Raw genomic sequence first — 22,085 nt, forward strand, 5'->3', positions numbered from 1 at the left:
CTGGGGGGAGAATGATCTGTGAAATACAGAGGACATGATATCATAAAATCTCCTCAGGTTAGGTGAATGAATGTTTTGTGACTTCCATAGCTTTGAATATTGCATCCAAAAACTAGGATCTTTTTCTTACCCATCCTCAGGCATAAATTAAACAAAATTGTTTAGTATTCTTGATCCTCTCTATAACACAGAAAAGGTACCAGCAACATTTTAAACATTTAAACCTTATTTTCAAGCACAGTACATCTAATGAATACGAAGCATTAGGGAGAGAAGTGACTTTTTAATCCCACTAGATGGTAGAATATGTGAAGACAGACAAGGCAGGTGTTGCTCCCCCTCTTCTGCTGCTGTTGCCTTTTGAATTGCTCATTGTTGAGTGGTGGGATTTTAGCATCACACATGTCACTCCTCACTTCTCTCTTCACCCTCCTACTTTTCCACAAAGAAGAGGACACAGTATCATTTTACAGATAATGTACATCATAAAAGTAAAGATACTAAACATCATAATCACTAAGTTTAAGCATACGACCTGACATTTATTTTCCTCATGACAAGAGCTTATGCAACTTTATATTGAAATCTCTTTATAATTTACTGCCTTTTTACAGAATAAAAGCTGTTAGCCTACATGGCATAATGATGGGCCTTAAGAACTGCTGAAGGCAGATAGGTAGAACAGGCTGCACATTTAACTAGTAAGGCATAAGAAACTTACATTTGCATTGCCAAGCTGATTAATCAGATACAGCACCTGAATAAAAGCCTGAAAACTGAGTGCTGTATATCCAAACTAAACTAGAAGAATTTTAAATGGATAAAATTCTCAACATTGGTTCACAAATGTTATGTATAAACCAGGGTTTTATTTATATCCTGAAATGTTATATTTGATTGAGATTTCCATTCCATCACAACCATTTCTGTTTTTCATTAGCTCCTTTAAGTAGTAGTAGCTAACCCACCTCTGGCAAGAAGACTATAGGCCACCTTTACCTCTGTTGTAACGCTATTGATTCAATGTGTTTAAGTCCCATAATGCAGCTGAGCTGTCCTCCAATGTTATACTAGTCCAATACTTAGGATATAGTGGAAAGCAGTATTGTTAAAGATGCATTTTCTCAACTCATCCTGTGGTCTATTCAGACCATCTCCGGAGGTGTCAGCAGGAAATTAAACCTCCAATAGCACTTGTCAAGAAGAAGATAACACCAACATTCTTGACAATTATCCCCTGGCAATTAAAAAAAAAATACTGATCTGTACAGTCACACAGTCGGAGCATTTGCTTAAACAGTCACTACATGACTGACCATGAGTACACTGGGGTATGCACGGTCTGAAATATGTTACCTGTTCTACATGGAAAATACACACCAGACAGAGTAAATATTTTCTGGGCTTTATTGCCTATATGCAGCACAAAAAGAATGCATAACATGCAGCATTGTGCAAACTGAGTCATAAGGGGAAAAGAGTCAAAAGTACCATCCTCTGTAGACAACATCATGGTAGTTCACCCCTGCCAAATCACTGGATTACCAACAGTAAAGCGGTACTGTCTGTTCTGAAGTGCCAGCCTGTTCCCTTACATTGGTGGCAATGTCTTTTAAAATGTTACAGAAAAATGCTTACATGCATTTACTAGCACCCAATCATAGAAGAGCATGAAATAAATCCATCTATCACACATTTCATATAGTTACATTAGGGTCCTAGCTAAGCCCTCAGTGTTTAATGGTCTCCTGTCAGTTAATTTAGTCCAAACATTCAGTGTTCACAAAATAAAGTTTTATGGGCTTTGAAACCTGAGGGCAAATAAGAGGAACCCAAATGCTATAATTGTTTAATCATGATTTTTAAACCAATCATATGACCGGGAGTGGAAGGGGTGCCTCATAATGTTTGACTGCTTGAGTTTGGCAATACCGTAGCTGCCACTGTGTCAGAAGGTCTCTGGCCAGTGGGAGTAGATCAGGATTTCGCAAGAGTCCCAAATGCCCCTCTACCACCAGGAAGGGAGGCAATGTACACTGGGCCCCAGTTTAACAAAGCATTTAAGCACATGCTTAAGACAATCTTTATGGAGCAATCCATTTACTTATATGTGCTTAGCTAAGTCTGTGGGACTTAAGCTTGTGCTTAAACCGAAATACATGCTTATGTACTTCCCTGACTTAAGGCTGCACGGTTGACTTGGGCCCCAGGCAGGAGGTCCCAGTACCTGGAGAAGTAGGCATGAATTCTACAGTGGCTCTGTGGTGTGACTGGCAGAAGGTAGACATCTGGAAAGATGCAAGATCTGCTGAAACTCAGAGTGAGTAGGAAGGCAGTCAGGGAGGTTAGTACTGGGACAATGATGTTTAAGGGGAAACAGGAGAAAAGGGATAGATCATGAGTTTATTTAGCTTCCATCCTTTGATTTAGAAACCTGAAAACAAGACTAGTGGCTATTATTTGGCCAACTCCTGCAGCCCTTGCTCAGGGCAAACTCCCACTGAAAGCAATCAGCATTTTCCTGAGAGTAAATAAAACAAAAGGCTCCCAGAATTGGCATAATATTATTAACTTAATATTAGAAATCCAATATACAGAACAAGAAAGCAACCAGCGCCTAACTTTTAGGTGCCTAGATGATCATAGGAACAACACTGCAAGGGCCAGAGAGAGAGAATTAAGTGTGTAGTACAATGATTAGGGCACACACTTATGGGGCAGAGGACCATGGATCAAGTTCCCCTGGTCCCTTCACTCTCTCTCTATCCATTCAGCAGGAGAGATCCATGGAATCTTATGTCAGGATGCCCCCTAGCTCAATGGTCATCACAATCTCCTGAGAAGTAAGAGACCCCCTTTTCAAACCTTTCCTCAATGCTCTGCTGAGGAGGGGAGGATTTAAACCTGTGTCTCCCATATTCCAGGTGGTACTGTAATCACTGGGCTACAATCACTGCTGCCTCCTCTTGCTGGCTTTTGAATGGGGGCCAGATTCAGTAGGTTTTCTCAGAGAGCACAGTAGGCAACCAAACACCCTGCATTGTGAATCACTCTGGGGATTAGGCAGGAGGTTCCTAGAGGGAGGCAGCAGGGTGCATACCCAGATGCATAACCATAGATCCCTAGGGAATTTGGGTGCCTACAGGGTTCAGCAATAGCTTTTGGATTGTAGTGGGGAATTTAAAAACCTAAAAACAGGACTTAGGTGCCTACAGACTGACAGTCCCCAGGAACAATGGGGAGAGGACAATGCTCCAGGTCAGCCTGATTGACAGGGTGGGCAGGCTAATCAGGGAGTCAGGAGGCTGGGGGGTCCCGTCCTCCATGTGAACTGGAATTACCTGGGTCAGACAGAGTGGGGCCGAGCAAAGGAGAAAATGGGCCCAAGCTGAGCTGGGGAGCAGAGCTGTGCCAGATCCAGAGGGGCCAGAGAAGCAGCCCAGGAAGCAGGTCAGTGCTGGGAGCAGACTCACAGAAGCAACCCAGAGAGCAGACCTGTGCTAGGAGAGGAGCTGCAGCAACCAGAGCCAGAGGGGCCAGAGAAGCAGCCCAGGGAGCTGGAGGCAGAACAGCAGCAGCAGCAGCCATGCTGAGGCAGAGTGGAGATGGAGATGGAGTTGTGGCTGGAGGAATCCAAAGCGGTGAGCAGCTGGGGAGAACGAGGTGGACCCTGGGCAGTGGGTCCAGCACAAGGAGACACCCCCAGCCAATAGACCCTGCAGGCCAGACTTGGAGGGGGAATAGTAATCCCAAGGGGGCAAGGGTGATGTTGGGAAGAAGCCTGAGAGTGTGTGGCCACCGCCAGAGCAAGTGTCCAACTCGTAGCATCCCTGCAGCACAGCCAGGGCCTGAGAAGGGGCCTGGGACTTGTGAGGAACAGACTTCCTCACAAATCCCAGGTCCCTTCTCAGGCCCTGGCTGTGCTGCAGGGATGCTGCGGGTTGGACACTTGCTCTGGCAGGGGTATGTGTTTTCTTTTAACCGTTCCCATTTTTTCCTTATTTTTTTATTTGATTGCTATTTAATAACTTGTATTTGCTTTGAACTGTATGTAATGGTCAGTGGGTCAGGGAATCATCCAGTGCAGAGCAAGCACGCCAGAGTGGGGACACCCTAGCTTCTGCCCTAAGTGACCACAACAAGGGTTGAGCCCTCCAGGAATTCTGGGCCCAGCCTTGTTGGGGTTACAAGGACTTTGCCATGCATGAGAGTGGAAGGGGAGACCTCAAGGTCAGGCAGGCCTCTGGGTTAAGGAAGTGCGAGTGAGGACTCAGATCCTTTCGCTAGCTCATTTCGCCGGGGTACTGTATAAGCCAGGAAAGTGGGACCATTGTCGCGCTTAAACATAGACTAAGACAACTCCTGCCCTGATGAATAGTACTCTAAGGGTTAATGGTGGAATTACCCTGCACTGATGTCACAAACACTCTGAGAGCTGCTAAGAGCATACACTGTAACTGGAGTCTTCTGACACATACTGAACAAGTCAGTGATTCTCAGACTTTTTTTACTGGTGACCCCTTTCACACAGCAAGCCTCCGAGCGCAACCTCCCGATCAATTAAAAATGCTTTTTAAAATATATTTAACACCATTATAAATGCTGGAGGCAAAGCGGGGTTTGTGCCTCCCCCCGCCATGTAAGAACCTTGCAACCTCCTGAGGAGTTCAACCCCCCAATTTGAGAACCTCCAGAATAAGTAATCACTGGGAATAATGAATATCAAATAGTGTATTTCAAGGCAGTAATTCTTACAAGCAGCTTTGCTTACATTATGCACTGTGGAAAGGAGATTTGAGCAACTTCTCAGAGAACCCTTTAATGTTACATGATGGAATTGAAACTTTTGTATAGGAAAAAACCCAATGGGAACAAGTAAAAGGTAACTTTCAAAGTTTTGGGTTTGTTCCCATCTTTTACTTTCTTATGTTGTATAAGCAAGACCCCAAACATTGGGGGCATAAGGGGAGGTTGGCAAGGGGAAGATTCTGCTTGTTCTTTACCATAGAAATATCAGAAGTATTCCTCTGCTCCTCCCACGGCCGGTGCAACCATTTAGGTGACCTAGGCGGTCACCTAGGGCACTGGCATTTGGGGAGCGCCATTTTCTTTGGCAGTGACCACGGCAGCCAGATCTTCGGCCTCCCTGGTCACCGCCGGCATTTAGGCGGAGGGAGCTGGGGCAGGGGAGTGCGGGGAGGGCCGCCTGCAGCAAGTGGGGGGGCGGCAGGCAGGGGAACTCCCCGCCCCAGCTCGCCCCTACCCCGCCTCCTCCCTGAGCACTCCATGGCTGCTTCACTTCTCTCACCTCCCAGGCTTGCAGCGCCAATCAGCTTAGGCGCCACAAGCCTGGGAGGCGGGAGAAGTGAATCGGCCTCGGCGTGCTCGGGGTGCTCGTGCGCGGAGCAGGGGTGAGCTGGGGCAGGGGGGTGCCTCAGGGTAAAGAGTGGGGAGCTGCCACAAGGGGGGTGCCTCAGGGCGGAGGGGGGGAGCTGCCACGGGGGAGTGCTTCAGGGTGGAGGGTGGGGAGCTGCCACAAGGGGGGTGCCTCAGGGCGGAGAGGAGGAGCTGCCGCAGGGGGGGTGCTTCAGGGTGGAGGGTGGGGAGCTGCCACAAGGGGGGTGTCTCAGGGCAGAGGGGGGAGCTGTTGCAGGGGGGGTTACCTCAGAGCATGGGTGCAGGTGGGGGGAAGGCACAAGGTGGAAATTTCACCCAGGGCGTGAAACATCCTTGCACTGGCCCTGGCTCCTCCTTGTTTTTTCTAAAGAACCTCCTAGATGTCTGAGAACAAATGATGCCAATAAGACCTAAATGGACAGGTTGAAGGTGTTGTGTTGAAGAGAGGTTACATTGCTACAAAACATGACTTAGTCCATTGCAGTTAACAAAACCAGATATAAAACAGAGTTTTAAACAGTATGGCAAATGTCTCAATTGCTTAGTCTTTTTTCTGGACTCTAGTGATTCACTCATTCCCTGCAGACTTCCAGGGCAGACAAGAGACCTAAATTTCTCATTTTCTAATGTTAAACCAAAACCTAACTGCAGGCTGGCAAATGGGCTCCACAGCCTGGAACAGTTGTTCTTATCCATCATAAAAAAGAGAAAGGACAGAGGCCCATTTTATTTTCCTTTGCAGGTCATCTTGAATAAGAGTTTAACAACAGTCATGTCAGAATCAGGGCCGGCTCCAGGCACCAGCATCCCAAGCTGGTGCTTGGGGCAGCATTCTGCAAGAGGCGGCAGTCCCTGTGTTTTCGCCCCCCAAGTAGTGCACCGAATTGCCGCTGCGGGCGATGGGGGCAGTCCGTCTGCCCTTAGGGTGGCAGGCGCATTTCCGCGGGGCAGCAAGTAGGCGGCAGCTTCTATGTTTAGCTGTCCGGTGCTGCTTCAGCTAAACACAAGTTGCCGCCGAATTGCCACCGCTGCGGAAACGCACCTGCCGGCCTAAGGGCACATAGACTGCCCCCGCTGTCCGGCGCCAATTCAGCGTGCTGCTTGGGGCAGCGAAAACTGTAGAGCCAGCCCTGGTCAGAATTCTTTGCTCTGGTATCTGTATAATCGTCCATCCTCTCAATATATTAAGGCTTTTCATTAGATTGGTTATACCCATTCAGATTTTCCATAAAGCATATCCCACAATGTAAATCTTAGCAGAGAAGGAGAGGGAGACAAACATTCCCATGGTAGGGAGTAACTTTTCAGGGCTAAGCGTTTGCCTTGTTTTGTTTTCTAGCACTTTATTCAGTGCTTTTCAGTACTAACCTTAACCTTGTTGTTCTTCTTCCATGAGCCACTTGCCTGAAAAGTGTTTTCTGGACTGTATCTTTTTCCACTGAAAACCTGTTGGGTGTGACAATATTTAGGTTCCTTCAGAGTGTGACAGTAAATGGAAAATATTAAAATCTTCTGAATACTTTTTCTCTCTGGAACTGACCTTCACTTTGTATGTGACCATTTAAAGGGCAATACGAAAGGACAGAATTTTTTTTTTCTGTTCCAGAAAATTTGAAACACGTAATATATTACACACAGATATGGGATTAGAGTACATAGAGAACCTCACACAAGGCCAAATCCAAACATTTTCACCCAGTTTTCCTGCAGTCTCTATTCTGGCAGCTTCCCATTAACTTCACTATAAGTTTGACTTAGTAAAGACCTGATGATTTTGCTCCTTATAAATACATTAAAATTAAAACTGATAGTATTGTGAGAACCAGTTAAAAGCCAACATTTGTGAAGCATTACCACAGACAGGCATGGAAGCCACGATTGTTATTTCCTGTTCACAGTACTCTGTCATGCTCAAGTTCTAATTTCAGATGCGTGAAAGTGAAATATCCTGTTTTTGAGCTAGGCAGCAATCTTAGGGTGACCAGATGTCCTGATTTTATAGTGACAGTCCCAATTTTTGGGTCTTTTTCTTATATAGGCTCCTATTACCCTCCCCCCACCCCCATCCCAATTTTTCACACTCGCTATCTGATCACCCTAAGCAATCTGCACAGCACGGCTGAGGGTGTTTGAGCTGAAAATCAACAAAGCCCTCATAAATATTCATGACAATAAAAAAATGGGATATGTTTCGCCTGTATTTGTGCCTCTTTTGTGGTCAGTTTCCATCGCTATGCTCTAACACAGGAGCTCACTGGTAGGAATGTTCCTTGAAGCAATGTATTTTAAGTGTGTATTCACAGAAAGCAAATTCTGAACTAAAAATGTGAAAGTTCAAACCAGAAACTTGATTATTTGTTTGCAAATTCTTTGGAGCAAGGACTGTGTCTTGTGCAATACTTAGAACAATGGGTCCCTGATTCTGATTGGTACTATGGCCGTATAAATATTAACAAGTTATCCAACCGTGGAACAGAAACAATACTAGGTGATCTAACCAGTATCGCTCCAATATCTGATATCACAACAAACTGCCGATAAATAATTCAAACACCACTAATTATATGTAGAAATTATTTAGCAAATAATTTTAAATAATGACCACATTTGAAAAGGTGGTAAACTTCTCTCAGACTATTTACAAACAGCAAAAATGCTAAATTTAATCAAATAAATTATTAGTTATGAATTTTTCATTCAGTCCTAGAGGTTAGATCAGAGGTGGGCAAACCACAGCACGCAGGCCACATCCAGTCCCTGAGACCATCCTGCCTGGCCCCCGAACTCCTGCCCCTGGGCCTTCCCTTGGTGTTCCCCCTCTCCTGCAGCCTCAGCTCATCCCGCCACTGGCACAAAGCTCTGGGTGGTGGGGCTGTGAGTGCCTGGGGCAGTGCAGCTGCAGAGCCAGGGCCTGACCCAGTCTCTGTGCTGCACAGTGGTGTGGTGGCAGCATGGCCCGGCTCCAGCCAGTCAGCACTGCTGTAGTGCTGCCAGCCACCAGTGCTCCAGGCAGCGCAGTAAGGGAGCAGGGAGTGTCTTTGGGGTGTTGGATAGAGAGCAGGGGAGTTTGGGGGTGGTCAGGGGGTGAGGGAGTGGATAGAGGTTGGGGCAGTAGGAGGGAGGAACAGGGGGTTGAATGGGAGCAGGGGTCCTGGGAGGCAGTCAGGAAGGAGGGGGGTGGATGGAGCAGGAGTCCCTAGGGGGCCATCAGGAATGAGAGGAGGGGTTGGATGGGGCAGCAGGGGTCTGGGGGCGGTCAGGGGATGGGGGGGTTGAATGGGGAAGGAGTTCTGGGGGGGAAGATAGGTGGTGGGGGCCAGGCCACTGCCCCCTCCCCTAACAATTTATGAAACCCGATGCAGCCCTCAGGCCAAAAATTTGCCCACCCCTGGGTTAGATGCTAGCCTTGTGTGTGTAACAGGACATGTATTTTAGTACAGAATTTGGAGAGTGTGGTTAACTCAGTAGGCCACAAGATGTCACTGATGTTTCAAACGACCAAAGGTGAAACTGCATTATGAAATGTGAAGACTTTGCTTCATTAAAAGCAATGATGAAACTCCCACAGACTTCAGTGGGGTCAGGATAATCATCCAGTCTGATTCTGAATTTAATCTGTGCCATTGGATTGGGGTATTGCAGTGATCAAGATTAGACATGGGTGCCCATGTAAAGGTTTGGTTAAATTCAGAAAAGCAACAAAAATTTCTCTTTGAAGCTCATCCTAACATCCTTGAGTTGGAAAATTTACTAGAGTGTTTTCTCATTAGATTTGGTTTTGTCTGGGTCATGAAAGCTGCTATCATTGCGTTGTTAATATTCTTTCCTCCTGTGCTGGATGTCAATTTAAAGGGAAGAGCAGTTTGAGGTGAAGAAAAAAAGAATGCTACTGAAACTTTTTTAAATTTCAATAGATGAAGCTAGGAGCAGTGCATCTTATAGTGTTTTCCCATGTGTTGCATGTATATTTATATAAGTAGTGAAGCTGCTGATTATTGACTATCTTAGTCTCATGTTACCATGGTACAACATGTACTGCTTTCACTATAACAGCAATATCCAGTATTTTGATAGAAGATCTCCAAGAAAAACCCAGGATGCAAAAAGAAACTGTATTCATGATTCAACAGGAGACACATTTTTCTCTGAGACAATATAGATTATGGGCTAGACCCCCCGCCCATTGGTATAAATCAGTGTAGTTCCATGGACTTCATTGAAAATAAGCCAATGTACCCTCACTAATAAGATTCTGGCCCCTAATCTCCAAGTATCATGTTCGGCAGAAGACCTGTGGTATCAGAAATGCTTTCGGCTCAAGATAAAACTGAAGGAATTAAAGGTTCCAAAATATAGTTGGTGAGGCATATTCACCCGTATATCAGGGATAATTTATGCTGCCTTCCTACATATAGCCTGCAGCGTCAATAGGAGAGAACATTCTTCATTTCCTATTCCAAAGTGCTGTGTTTTATTGCTATGTGCTACTAAAACAGCCCTTCAGTGAAAGTGCCAGTTGGGCAACAGAGAGAGACATTACATTGGTCTACAATTTTTGGGAAGTCGTCTGCTTCAGAGATAAAATGTGATATTTATTATTATGTACTTTGATGTGCTGAATTCAAATATGACAATTAAAACAACTGGCTACTGTTTCTAAGATATTTAAGTTTTTACATTTTATGTCTATGTATATTGTGTAGATAGTAGAGTTTTAATTATAAAATTGTAAACCTAGGTCTTTTCATGTGTTTATGGTTGCTTTACATGATAATATTTCACCTGTCCTGTTTATGTAACACTTTAAAAATCAAAAAGCAAAAGGGTTATATAATTTAAATTTATTATGAAACAAAAGGCAAAAAACTATTATGTACATAGTTTAGTCCTATTCAGGGTCTACTCAGCGCTTCTTGGCTTGTCTCTTGTATTCATTAAATGGAGCATCTCTTGTCACTGTCCAGCAATAGTCTGCAAGCATTGCTGGGCTCCATTTGCCCCGATAGCCTGCCAGGAGATTTCACTGCTGTAGTCTGGAGCCCAACAGCTCTGCTTTACTCTTGGGTAGTTCCAAATCCCTGACAAGGTCATTCAGTTCACCTTGTGTTATGAGGTGTGGTTCAGAGGAGGAGGATGGGAGAAAATGTGGGTCCTGTGACGTTGATGGTTCAGGACCAGAAGTTTCATCCTCTTCCTCTTCCTCGTCTGACTCAAGTGAGAATGATTCTGGTGCATCAGGAACCGGCAGTCCTTCTCCGTGGGGTACTGGGCGTATAGCTGATGGAATGTTTGGATAATGCACAGTCCACTTTTTCTTCTTTGACACACCTTTCCCAACTGGAGGCACCATGCAGAAGTAACAATTGCTGGTATGATCTGTTGGCTCTCTCCAAATCATTGGCACTGCAAAAGGCATAGATTTCCTTTCCCTGTTCAATCACTGGCCAAGATTTGTTGCACAAGTGTTGCAGCATATGTGTGGGGCCCACCTCTTGTCCTGATCTCCAATTTTGCAGCCAAAATAAAGGTGATAGGCTTTCTTAACCACAGTGGTTATACTGCGCTTTTGTGATGCAAAAGTCACTTCACCACAAACATAGCAGAAGTTATCTGCACTCTTCACACAAGTACGAGGCATCTCTGCTCACTTTGGCTAAACAGAAATGTGTCCCTTTGCAAAATCAAACACTGACAAATAAGAGAGCATGACACTGTATGATTTCTAGAGCTGATATAGGGCAATTTGTTCAGCAGAGTGATGGAAGCTTCGTTATGATTGCATCATCCATGACTTCTAGGAATAACATGATGCAATTCATATCATTTATGATGCAATACTAGCTTCAGATTGCATCATTCATTGTTTTGCCTAAAAAGCAAGTACTGGCCAAACCCAGTCGTAGATTTATTCATAGATCCAGTCAAAGATGTATTTTAGTCATTTCTGTTTAAATTGAGATCCCTTCCCTTTATAACTCACTTCTCCTCTGCCATTCCCAAGTCAAGGGTCGTATATACTGACCCAATAGCATATCTTGAAAACTAGAGCCAATCAACAATTTTAAGCATCATTTTCGTTCTCAGTGACCCAGAATTAGTAAAGTTGGACTACATTTATTTCAGAAGCATTTTGGCTGTAGAGCAGTGTTATTGACAAATAGTGGTGAGTGTAATGCTTGCTTTATATAGTTATAAAGTGCTTTAGGATCCTTCAGGACGAAAAGTGCTCTGCAACTGTACAATGTTATATTATCAACTAACATAGCGGGCCAAATCCTACTCTGTGGAGGTGTGGTGCTAGTCCCTGGCATAAAGCTGTCCTAAACCCTGCCCATCCCACCTTTAGAGGCTCCTCACGTCCTGCAAAGGAAGATCCTCGGGTGATACTGATCCACCACAGTGGATTCTTTATAATGCCCTCCTCTCAGCTGCTGGTATTGGAGGTCATGGCTAGGGAAGGGAGGACATGGCTGGCATGTCCTTACCTCCTGGTGATTCTTGGCGGCCAAAATAGCCCCTTGAGACCATTGGAGATGGCCATAGATTACAGCTGATCTGAAAATGCTCTAATTTGCACTGGGACGGGGCCAGAAGCAGGCAGTACTTACAGCTATATTTCAGCCATATGTAGCTATACACCCCTTCAACAAAATACTACAATTATCAATAATGAGGGAAGGGTGTGCACCTGTAAAGCCTCTAATTATGCAGCTCCATCTCTCTCCTATTAGCAAAGGTGGGCGAGGCCTGAAGGATTTGGTTCATGTGGACTACATGAAATAGATTTTGCTTAGAGAGACTGACATCAGACCAATCTTTTCTGATTGACATTCCTGAACCATCAAGAAACCTCCCCCTTCCAATAGGGCACTTTGCACCAGCCCCTTACCCCCACAATTTCCCCATCTGCTTATTTAGCCTATATCCAGTATGAGCTCGATTGACAAAGCACTTTCTTGCTGGTATAAACTGTCTGCGCAAGAAGGATGTGCTGGTGTTGCCATATTGACAAATCCTTTCCAGTGTAGACCAGGCCTCATGCTTCCCCTTTCCCCAGCTCATGCACAATCCACCCAAGGGGTCTTATGGGATGGCAGGAATCTGCTGTCCCCTTCTCACTCATGCAGAATAGGAAAGCAAGAGAGGGGAAATACTCTGCCACTGCTAGCTCTGCTTCTGAGCTGGCTACAGATACGGGCCCATAATTCCTAGCCAGGTAACAAGGGAAATCATAACCACCACCCTTTCCTCTCTGCTCCTCCACCACACTGATCTTCCATATACACATTCTCCCCGGGGTCCCTTAGCAACCATGAAGTAAGGATTACAGGTTCTCTCTTCCTTTATGTGTAGTTGGCAGTTCTACCTGCACACCCAGCTCTGAAAATCACAGGATCAGAGGAGCTTCTCACATCAACACAAGAGCTGCTCCTGCAGGCTCCAAAATCCCATGACCCACGATGAGTTGGTGAGCGTAAGCAATTCTGCTGTAGAAATCTTTTTAAGGGCTGGTCTATGTGAGTAAACACTGCTGCTTCCCCCAGAAACCCACCTATAGACAAGGGACAACAGCCCCTCCCAGGTAACCCTGTGAAGACCTGCTGGGATTGGCTGTCTTCTGCCCTCTGAAGAAACTAGGGGAGAGGAAATCAAAATATCAGCTCCCACCATACCCCAGAATCCATTTAAGTAATGGTTCAGATCCAGAACCTGAAGAAGGATGAGGTTAGGGCACCTGAAAGGAAGGCAAAAATAAAAAGGTGCTACATTCAAAAACATTTGAAGTCACAGATCACATTAGAAATCAACCCTACCCTGATTTCAGGTGGGCTTACAGTTTTCTAGATGAAGTTTAATACTAATGGGAAGGAATGTAATTTCCCACTGGCATTTATGTCATTTTTAAAAATTCTTTAGTAGCTTTTGTATCTTTGCATGCTTTGAAAAGATGGAAAAGAATACCATAGTTAAAGTGTGTTTTAAGTCATTCTGTTGTGTAGAGTGTTTTTCTGCCAATGTGCTGGTTACCTAGGAAACTGCTGTAGGGTGGAATTTGGATAGATATGTTGTCAATAACTAATGTGAACTGTAAGTGGATTTTCAAGTGGTGGAAAGGGAATAAAATGTATTGAACAAGTAAATGCTTGAAATATGAGGATCGTGGGCCAGATTTTCTGACTCCTCAGGACTTAAATATGTGTCTAATTTGCATGTGCAAATATTAGCATTATGAATGCAATCTGGTAGTTGAAATGACAAAAAATGCATTTGTGTGAACTGGTAAATGAACTGCACGTGCATTTGTGTGCACAAAGTGGGCATGCATCTACCCTAGATGTACAAGAGGAAGAGAACTGTACTGATGTTTTAAACAATCTGCCCAGTGTATTCACATATAGTGTGGACACTTTAAAAAACATGGCTGCCTGTTGTGTAGACTTGAGCTGCAACATTGGGTGTCTAGAAAAAAATGCATTATTTAAAAAAAATGTTATGAAGCATTTGATGATCTCAGGACCTGTCCATGAAGGTCTGTGGAGTCATTTATGTAAGGAAACATTATTGTTCATTGAATATTTTCAGGGAATTGTCCAAGTTTTCTAGTAGGCACTTGTAATATGTTAAAAAACATGAGACAGCAAATGTATGATTCTGAGGGAGTTTTACCAGGGGGGTTTACCTTCATAGCTATATTTTCAATCAGCAATCCATTCAAATATCTACCTATCTAAGGCAGCGGTTCTCAAACTTATTTGATGGGCCCTTGTTCTTTGTATCTGTAGTCATTTATGCCCCGCCTACTCCACAAATATATATATTGCCACAAGCTCTGAAGGAAAAGTGAAGAGAGTAGCTGCTGGCTGGGTGCCCAGCTCTGAAGGCAGCACTGTGCCAGCAGTCACATAATGGGTGGCGATTTGAGAAGTGATATTTGTCATCACTTTTCACAGCAGACTTAGCACCCCATTGCTACCTTTATTTCTGTCCTGCCGCCCTGGGTCTGACAGAGTCTCACTGCCTCCAGCTGAGGGATTGCAGGGGAAGGAGAGCCTGAGCCAGGCTGCCTCCTGGTGAGGGACTGGGAGAGGGGGGAAGGATAGCCCAAACCTGGACCGCCTCCTAGTAAGGGATAGTTGGAGATCTACTGCTCTAAGGTACTTATATGGCCCCTGTCGCCATGGTAGCTAAGTCCCTCACAAACTTATTAATATATTTATCTTCACAACCCCCCTGTGAGGTAGGGAAGCACCATTAGCCCCCATCACGGGGGGGAGCTGCTCCATAGCACCCACTGCTAAGCCTTACATGGCTCTGAAGGGACTTCCAGGCTTGATCTACAATTTTTGGTCTTTTGTTTATCATGGAGTGTTTCATGCTGTAAGCGCAGAGTGGACTCTAAGGCTATACAGTTAAATAAATAAACAGACCTCAGAATTTGGCTCTCTGCACCTTTAAATAAAACCTCAAAGGCAATGGGTTAGTTGCAGCACTTGAGGCAAGTCCCTGACCTGGCCTGGGGTTCTGAGATAGCACTGAAGAGCTCCTCTGCCTCAATCTGACCCATACTCCCCTGTGTAGAAGCAGGCAAGCCTTCTTAACTGGCCTGCTAGCTCCAGATTGGTTAGCAGCTTCTCCTGGCCCTTCTAAGCTTCTGGAGGTTTAAATCTTGTTGGTAGCCCAACCTGAACAAGGTGGTGTCAGGGCACCAATGCCTCCAGCGGGGGCAGAAAAGGCCTGATAGATCACCCTTTTTGCAGAGAGAAAGTGCAGGTGCAGATTCTATAGTTTGAGTGGTGAATGGCTGAAAAGGAGCTAATAAATGAGTGTTTCACTTGTCTTGAGTTGCCTGACATGGATGTAAGTGGCACAGAAACATCTTTTTGTTGGTTTCATTTCTGTGCCTGTAGTCACAGATCTCCCAACACTCCAGTGTCTTGGAAGATGTGATGCCACCAGTTAGTTTCACATCCTGTCTGAAAGTGCACTGAACCACAACTTCCTGGAATTTCAGTTGCACAATACACTTAAATGAGCAAACGCAAACTTTTTGTAGCTCAATTTCCTTATGTCAGGTGTTACCAGGCGAGGTTGTCACACTGTCTTTCAATTTCTTTTTCCAAAGTATGTGAGCAAGTTTTGACTTTTGGAAAGACATGCCCTATTGTCAGTCTTGGGTTATGTAAGCGTAATGGGCCGGGTGGTAATATTATGCATAACTAATTATGCATTTCAGCTTACTTCTCTGTGGAAGCTCAGGCCAGAGCTCAGTCTTTTCAGGGCTTTAATTAAATTAAAAAAATATTACACACCATTAAACCACTGAGCATGACATATAAACATCTGCAGCCAGCGTTTGGAACACTCATGAAAACTTTTCTTGAACAACTATGATGTGGTAACTCTATTGGTGTTGCCTCCCCAGGCTTGCCCACTTTGATGCTGTTACATAGGTATGCCTTGGCACACACACGTGCACACACATACACATGAACACACATACACAGCCATGCTCCTTGTGATGCTTCTCGGGGCATCCAGGGCTGTGACCCACTTTGGTGCCCCCTGCCTCCAGCCCAAGGGAGTCTTGCCTGCGCCCAGTGATGAGCTCCCAAAATCCTAAGAACCAGTTCCCTACCGGGTCTTTGGTGGCACTTTGGCTGGGGGGGAGGAAGAGTCTTCACTCCACGTTTTTGGCGGCATTCCGACGGCAGGTCATTCACCTGGAGTGAGTGAAGACACCCCCCCGCCCCCACCGCCATCGAAGTGCTGCTGAAGACCCTGTAGGGAAACGCATGGTGAGTACAGTACAAGCCCCATGTGCCTGTCTTCCCCTCACCCATCCATCCGACCCCAACCCATGTCCTGTCCCCGACTGCCCCCCTCAGAACCTGCAAGTTTCTCCCCCCAACCGGCATAACAGCAGGAGCCCAGGGCTCCTGGGGCTATTTAAAGGGCCGGGGATCCCCTGCTTCTACTGCTCCAGCCCTTTAAATAGCCACCGGAGCGCTGGGGAAGCAGCAGGAGTCTGGCAGCTATTTAAAGGACCAGAGCAGCAGAGGCAGCTGAAGCTCCAGCCCTTTAAATAGCCCCTGGAGCCCCCTGCTATCCCAGGGCTCTGTGGGCTATTTAAAGGGCCTGTGGCTCCCCTGCTTCTACCGCCCTGACCCTTTAAATAGCTGCCTGAGCCCTGGGAAAGCGGCAGGACTCTGGCAGCTATTTAAAGGACTGGGGCAGCAAAGGCAGCGGGAACCCTGGCCCTTTAAATAGCTCCTGGAGCCCCCTGCTATCCCCAGGCTCTGGGGGGCTATTTAAAGGGCCCATGGCTCCCCTACTTCTACCACCCTGGCCCTTTAATAGCTGCTGGAGTCCTGGAGTATAGCGGGGCTCTGGCGGCTATTTAAAGGGCCGGGGCGGTAGAAGCAGCGGGAGCCCTGGACTTTCTAAATAGTCCACAGAGCCCTGCAGCCCTACCCCAGGGCTCCAGCAGTGGGCCTCTGGTGGCAATTTAAAGGGCCTGGGGGATATGCTACCCATGCTACCCTTTGTAGATAAGTACCATGAAGTAGTGTATTAGTTGTAGTGAGTTCGTCAGGTCTGAGGCAGAACTTGCTTTTAAATTGTGAACCCCCAGCCAGTTGGCACCCATAAGCCACCATGTCACACTCCCTTTTGATCTGTTCCTGGAGAGGAATTCTCAGTCCCTTCACCATGGCATCAGAAGTGCATGTGTGTCATCTGGTTTCCTCAGAGTGAAAGAATAATGACAGCCCCAGAGTTCCCCTCCAAACTTCGCAAATCCTCCTCAGCAAAGTGGTCTGAAGATCCTCAAAGCCAGCAGCAGCCCTTCCAGTCCCATCCAGTCTGTAGTCTGGATCCAGTGGCACAGGCTCTGAGATGCAGCTCTCACAGCAGATATACCTTAGACACAGACTCACGGACTCAGCAGCTGAACAATGCAGGGCTAACACTCCCTATTTATAACCTTCTCCCTATGGAGCTCCAATTGGCTCAGCTCTCAGATGATGCATGCGTGGAACCTGTTCTGCTGCCTTGTTTGCCCTTAATGGAAACTCTTTGCATAGTTCAGAGACAGCTGGTGAGCGGGTCCAATAACTACCACTCTCCCCACTTCTCTAGATGCCTCTTGGCCGTTCTAACTAAGTGTCCTGCGCTGTGCTCTGCCAGTGTGTAGAAACACACAGGATTCAACAAATCCATATCTCTTCCCCACTGCTTCTCCCAAAATAATAATAAATGAATTTATTATTATAATAAATTGCAGCAGTGTAAGCGTGTGAGTTACACAGATTTTTTCATGTAGAGGCAGCTTGGGGAGAGAAGGAGCTTTGTGAGCAGCAGGAGTGTTTGCTCTTTGCATTGGCCTCTGATTAGAGTCAAATCTTGAGGTAGAGTTGCTCTCTGGGAACAGGGCATTGATGTTAGGCTTAAATTCCTGGCTGAAGGGATTGATTGCCCTGCTTGCTGTTTGACTATCTCATTTCACAACTGGCATATGTGTGTATATATTCTTACAGTATATGCACACTGCGCATCACTCATTTCTCCTCCACTGGAAGGCCAGCCTGGAAGGCCCCAGACATCTGCTACCACTCAGCATAGGGATGACACTGACGTCAAAAAAAGCAGAACAATATTTTGAATATCTCACCCATTGTTTGTATCTAAACAGCTACTTATGGCCATGATACATTCAATGAGTGTTTTCACTCTTTAACAGCATTTAGATCAGAGAAGGGCCTAAGCCAAAATTCTAGAACATGGCTGAACTTTGAAATAGTTCCAAACTTCACAGCTGGCCCCTCTCTGCATAAACTGAGCTGAACGAGTGCCCTGGATCTGAAACCACCACCACCAGCACCTTGAAAACTTTCAGATCTGGATCCAGACTTTCCACTTGGGGCCCATCTGTAATCTATACAGGAGGTGCAATGATTGGGAGTCTATATATTTAATAAGGAACTGCTTCAATATTTTTAATGTACATGCTTCACACATGTTGCAAGAAACATCTCATCCTGCTTTTGTAATTCCCAGCAGCAGTAAGCACTAATATATTAAACAACGGCAGATGATGGTAAGTATATCAACAGTCACAATTTTCAGTGTGTGTTTGAAGTTTCATTTATCAGTAGTACAAATTCTGAGAAAGGAACTTGGGGAGTATTGCTGCTGTGATTAGATACGTGTACTGAGACTTGTGCTGTAGCCCAAGCCTTGCAAAATATATCGTTCCTGAACATTCCTCCTACTGTGTACCATCATTTTTACCTAGATTATGTGAGGCATGTACTTTGGAGAAGGAGATTAACGTAATTTGGACTATAGGGACCGCTCTAATTTGTCAATAGACAAGAAAACCAGAACATAGAGTGAGTCTTTGCTCATGGAATTCAAGCCTACTTCTAATTTGATTGCATACATACGAACACATTCATATTGACCTACAAACAAGGGAATGTAATAAAATGTCAATCAACCACAGTTATGTTCAAGTTGCCTCCAAAAACAAAAATATCCATTCTGTAAGTCACTCTGCCCTGAGTCTTTAAATTCAACAAATGGTCTAATTAATCATTTGTGTGAATGGAAAAAAATTTGAGTTAATGTAAAAGTAGCCAGCTTGAGATATCAAACATAAATTTACACATAGACACAGACTGGGTCAACAAACATGTCCCAGAGTTCTCTTACATGTCCATTATCTTTGGAATTCCCACAAGGAATAGGGTTTGTGTGAATGCGTGTGTGTGTATCTATATATGTATATTTACATAATTTATGTAAATAAGTCTGGCCTTAAACACACACACACACACACACACACACACACACACACACACACACACACACACAAAATCTCATGGGGAGATGCATACATGCACACACATTGTATATGGATGTAAATTCCAGAGCTTTGGTCTGGTGTACACTAAAAAGTTAGGTCAACCCAGCTACATTTCTCAGGGTTGTGAAAAATACACACCCCTGAGCAATGTAGGTAAGCTGACCTGGTGTAGACAGGGCTAGGTCAGTGGAAGAATCTTCTGTTAACTCTAACTACCTCCTTTCAGGGTGGTACATTGCCTATGCCAATGGGAGAACCCCTCTTGTCTGCATAGGCAGTATCCACTCTGAAGAGATACAGTGGCGTAGCTGTGCCACAGTAACATTTCAAATGTAGACAGGCTCTTAGAGGGATGGAATGGTCTGCTCCCTCTATAGGGACAAGGGGAAAAGCCAGCTCTGGCCATCCTCATTTACATAAATGATTATGTTGCATGCCCATAGTTCCACATCCTATGTTTTGTTGTTTTAATTAGAATTTGTCTCTGTACTGATTGTATACATTATAACAGATTGTGACTATAACTGTACGCATGAAAGGACATAGAAATGGTGTAAGATATGGTCTGCAGTATACAGACAGTAAACTATTGCTGGGGAGGATGGGAAGGGCGGGACCCTGGGCAGAAGGGGAGGGGCCAAGGGCTAGGCTCCCTCAACAGGCATTTCACATGCCGCCCATGATGCTGATGTTGCAGAACTGGACCAGTGAGCTGTGCGTCACAGTGGGACTTGGCAGTGCAGACTTTACTGGAGTAGAGCAGCAAGGCAGAGAAGAACTTGACTCCCACTGAGTCTATCTGACCTCATAAGTGGGATCTTTAAATGGGTGAACTAAGAGTTCCAGAGTTTAACAACCCAGATAATGAATAATTGGAACTTTGGAGCTGATCATCCTGCTGACATACTGTTACTTTTACTGCATGCAAATATAGATATATGGTTGTCATGTTTTTATTCTCCTTTTCCCCGCCCCAAAAAGAAGAGAAATAATTTGTGTTCCATATACTCAAAGACGACTGAGTTCTGCAAGTGGGAAGGAACCTGAAAAAGGGACTTGGGAGGTTTTATTCTAAGCTCCCTGCAAGTAGAAATGGGGCTCTGAGTGGGGCTTGAGCCATTGTTTCTTTTATTTGAGAATAGGACCTCTAGAAAGATTGAACACCAGCTTTGTGCTGCCCTTGGCACCTTGCAGAAGGGTTAATATATATATATTCAATATAAAATATTTTGTTAAGGTTTTTAACATGAGAACTTGACATCGTTAATGTTAGACACTGATGTGCAGCTTGGTGCTAGAGTATTAAGTCTTTCCTTCAGAGATCCTTTATGACTCTGATCCCACACAATATACATCCTCACTGCATCTAGTCAAAGCAGCGAGTAGTCGCTGCTGAATCAATTGTCTATTAGTGCAATTTGCGGTTGTTGTGGTTTATTTGTTTGTTTTTGTAAGGATTCGGCCGTGTTCTAGAAAACACCAATTAGACTGAAAAGTTCAAATGAACACAAAGGTTAGGTGTCGTGCATGCTGTTAGAATATAGATATGCAGGCCTGCCTGTAAAGGCCTATACTTTTAAGAACGTAGGTATATTGTTATCACTTAACTAGTTACAAGGGTATAAAAACAAAGAATCAAAATCACTGTCCACCTGTGTATGGGCCTTCTTTCATTAGGATAGTCTGAGGCCTTGTTCTTAGGCTAAGGCCTTTGGCTAAGCAGCAGGGACAGCCATAAGCTGGGAATTGTATGGTCTGATCCTCACATTCCAAACCAGTCACATTGACATAATCTGGTTAGGAAGACAATCCTGTCCTAATAGTGCCCATCACCACCAGACAAAGAAACAGATCTTAAGGTGGTTAAGGAAGACTTAATTTGATAGCATCCTATCTGGCAAGAAATCACTTATCAATGATTGTGGTTGTGAAACCCTCATTTCTGTATGGTTTTATCTTAAGGGACCCCATTTTTCTATTATTAATCTGTCTGGTTCTCTAATTGCTAGGTGTAAGTTAATTAGGGTAGTGGGATGTAATTGGTTAGAGAATTATGTTACAATATGTTAGGATTGGTTAGTTACATTTCAGTAAAATGATTGGTTAAGATATAGCTTAAAATATTGCTATATAAACTGGGGTCAAACAGGAAGTGGGGGGGGAAGGAAACTGGAATCATGTTTGCTAAGACAGGGGAATGGGAATAGGGAACAGGGACAAGGACACAGGCAAGGCTCTGCAGTGTAAGAGCCAGAAAGAGGGACACGGAGTAAACGCTCTGCGACATCGGAGCTGGGAAGGGGGATGAGGGATAAACTCTCCGTGGCGTCAGAGCCGGGAGGGGGGACGCGGGGTAAACGCCCTGCGGTGTCGGGAGCTGGGAAGCGGGATGAGGGGTAAATGCTCTGCGGCCTCAGAGCCGGGAAGGGGGACGTGGGGTAAACACTCTGCAGCGTCAGAGCTGGGAACGGAACACTGGGGAATAGACTCTATTGGCATATAGAGATAAACCTGACTGGTATGAAGGGCTTCGGAATAAGCTTGTTTGGAAACTCACCCCAATAAACACCGCATTGTCTGCGCTTCGGACTTCCGGTCTTCTCCTTTCTGTCTACAAGACAAGAACCAGGGGAGAGGGTGAAGGGCAAGCCCTCCAACACGTGCTGTTAATATAACCTTAGACTGAGCTTCTCTATATAAACAAGAGAAGGGGAGATGAACACATCCCGCATTCAAAGCAGATTAAAAATGGTTCCCCATGTAACACTTATCGAATACTTGAGTCATTTTTTATTTTGTTTTTTGTTCGAACAAGCTGTGA

General features: G+C 45.0%; 1 long non-coding RNA gene across 1 annotated transcript; it reads right to left on the reverse strand.

Annotated features, from left to right (window-relative positions):
* Positions 1–39: 39 nt before the first annotated feature.
* On the reverse strand, positions 40–21,874 carry LOC115647479. Its single transcript, XR_003999329.1, has 3 exons — positions 21,822–21,874; positions 6,766–6,843; positions 40–432 (listed from the first exon to the last, which is right to left on the reverse strand). It is a non-coding gene; the product is annotated as an uncharacterized LOC115647479 (long non-coding RNA).
* Between the last annotated feature and the right edge of the window lie 211 nt (positions 21,875–22,085).

Source organism: Gopherus evgoodei, chromosome 3, assembly GCF_007399415.2.
Source record: "Gopherus evgoodei ecotype Sinaloan lineage chromosome 3, rGopEvg1_v1.p, whole genome shotgun sequence".
Lineage (NCBI taxonomy): Eukaryota > Metazoa > Chordata > Testudines > Testudinidae > Gopherus > Gopherus evgoodei.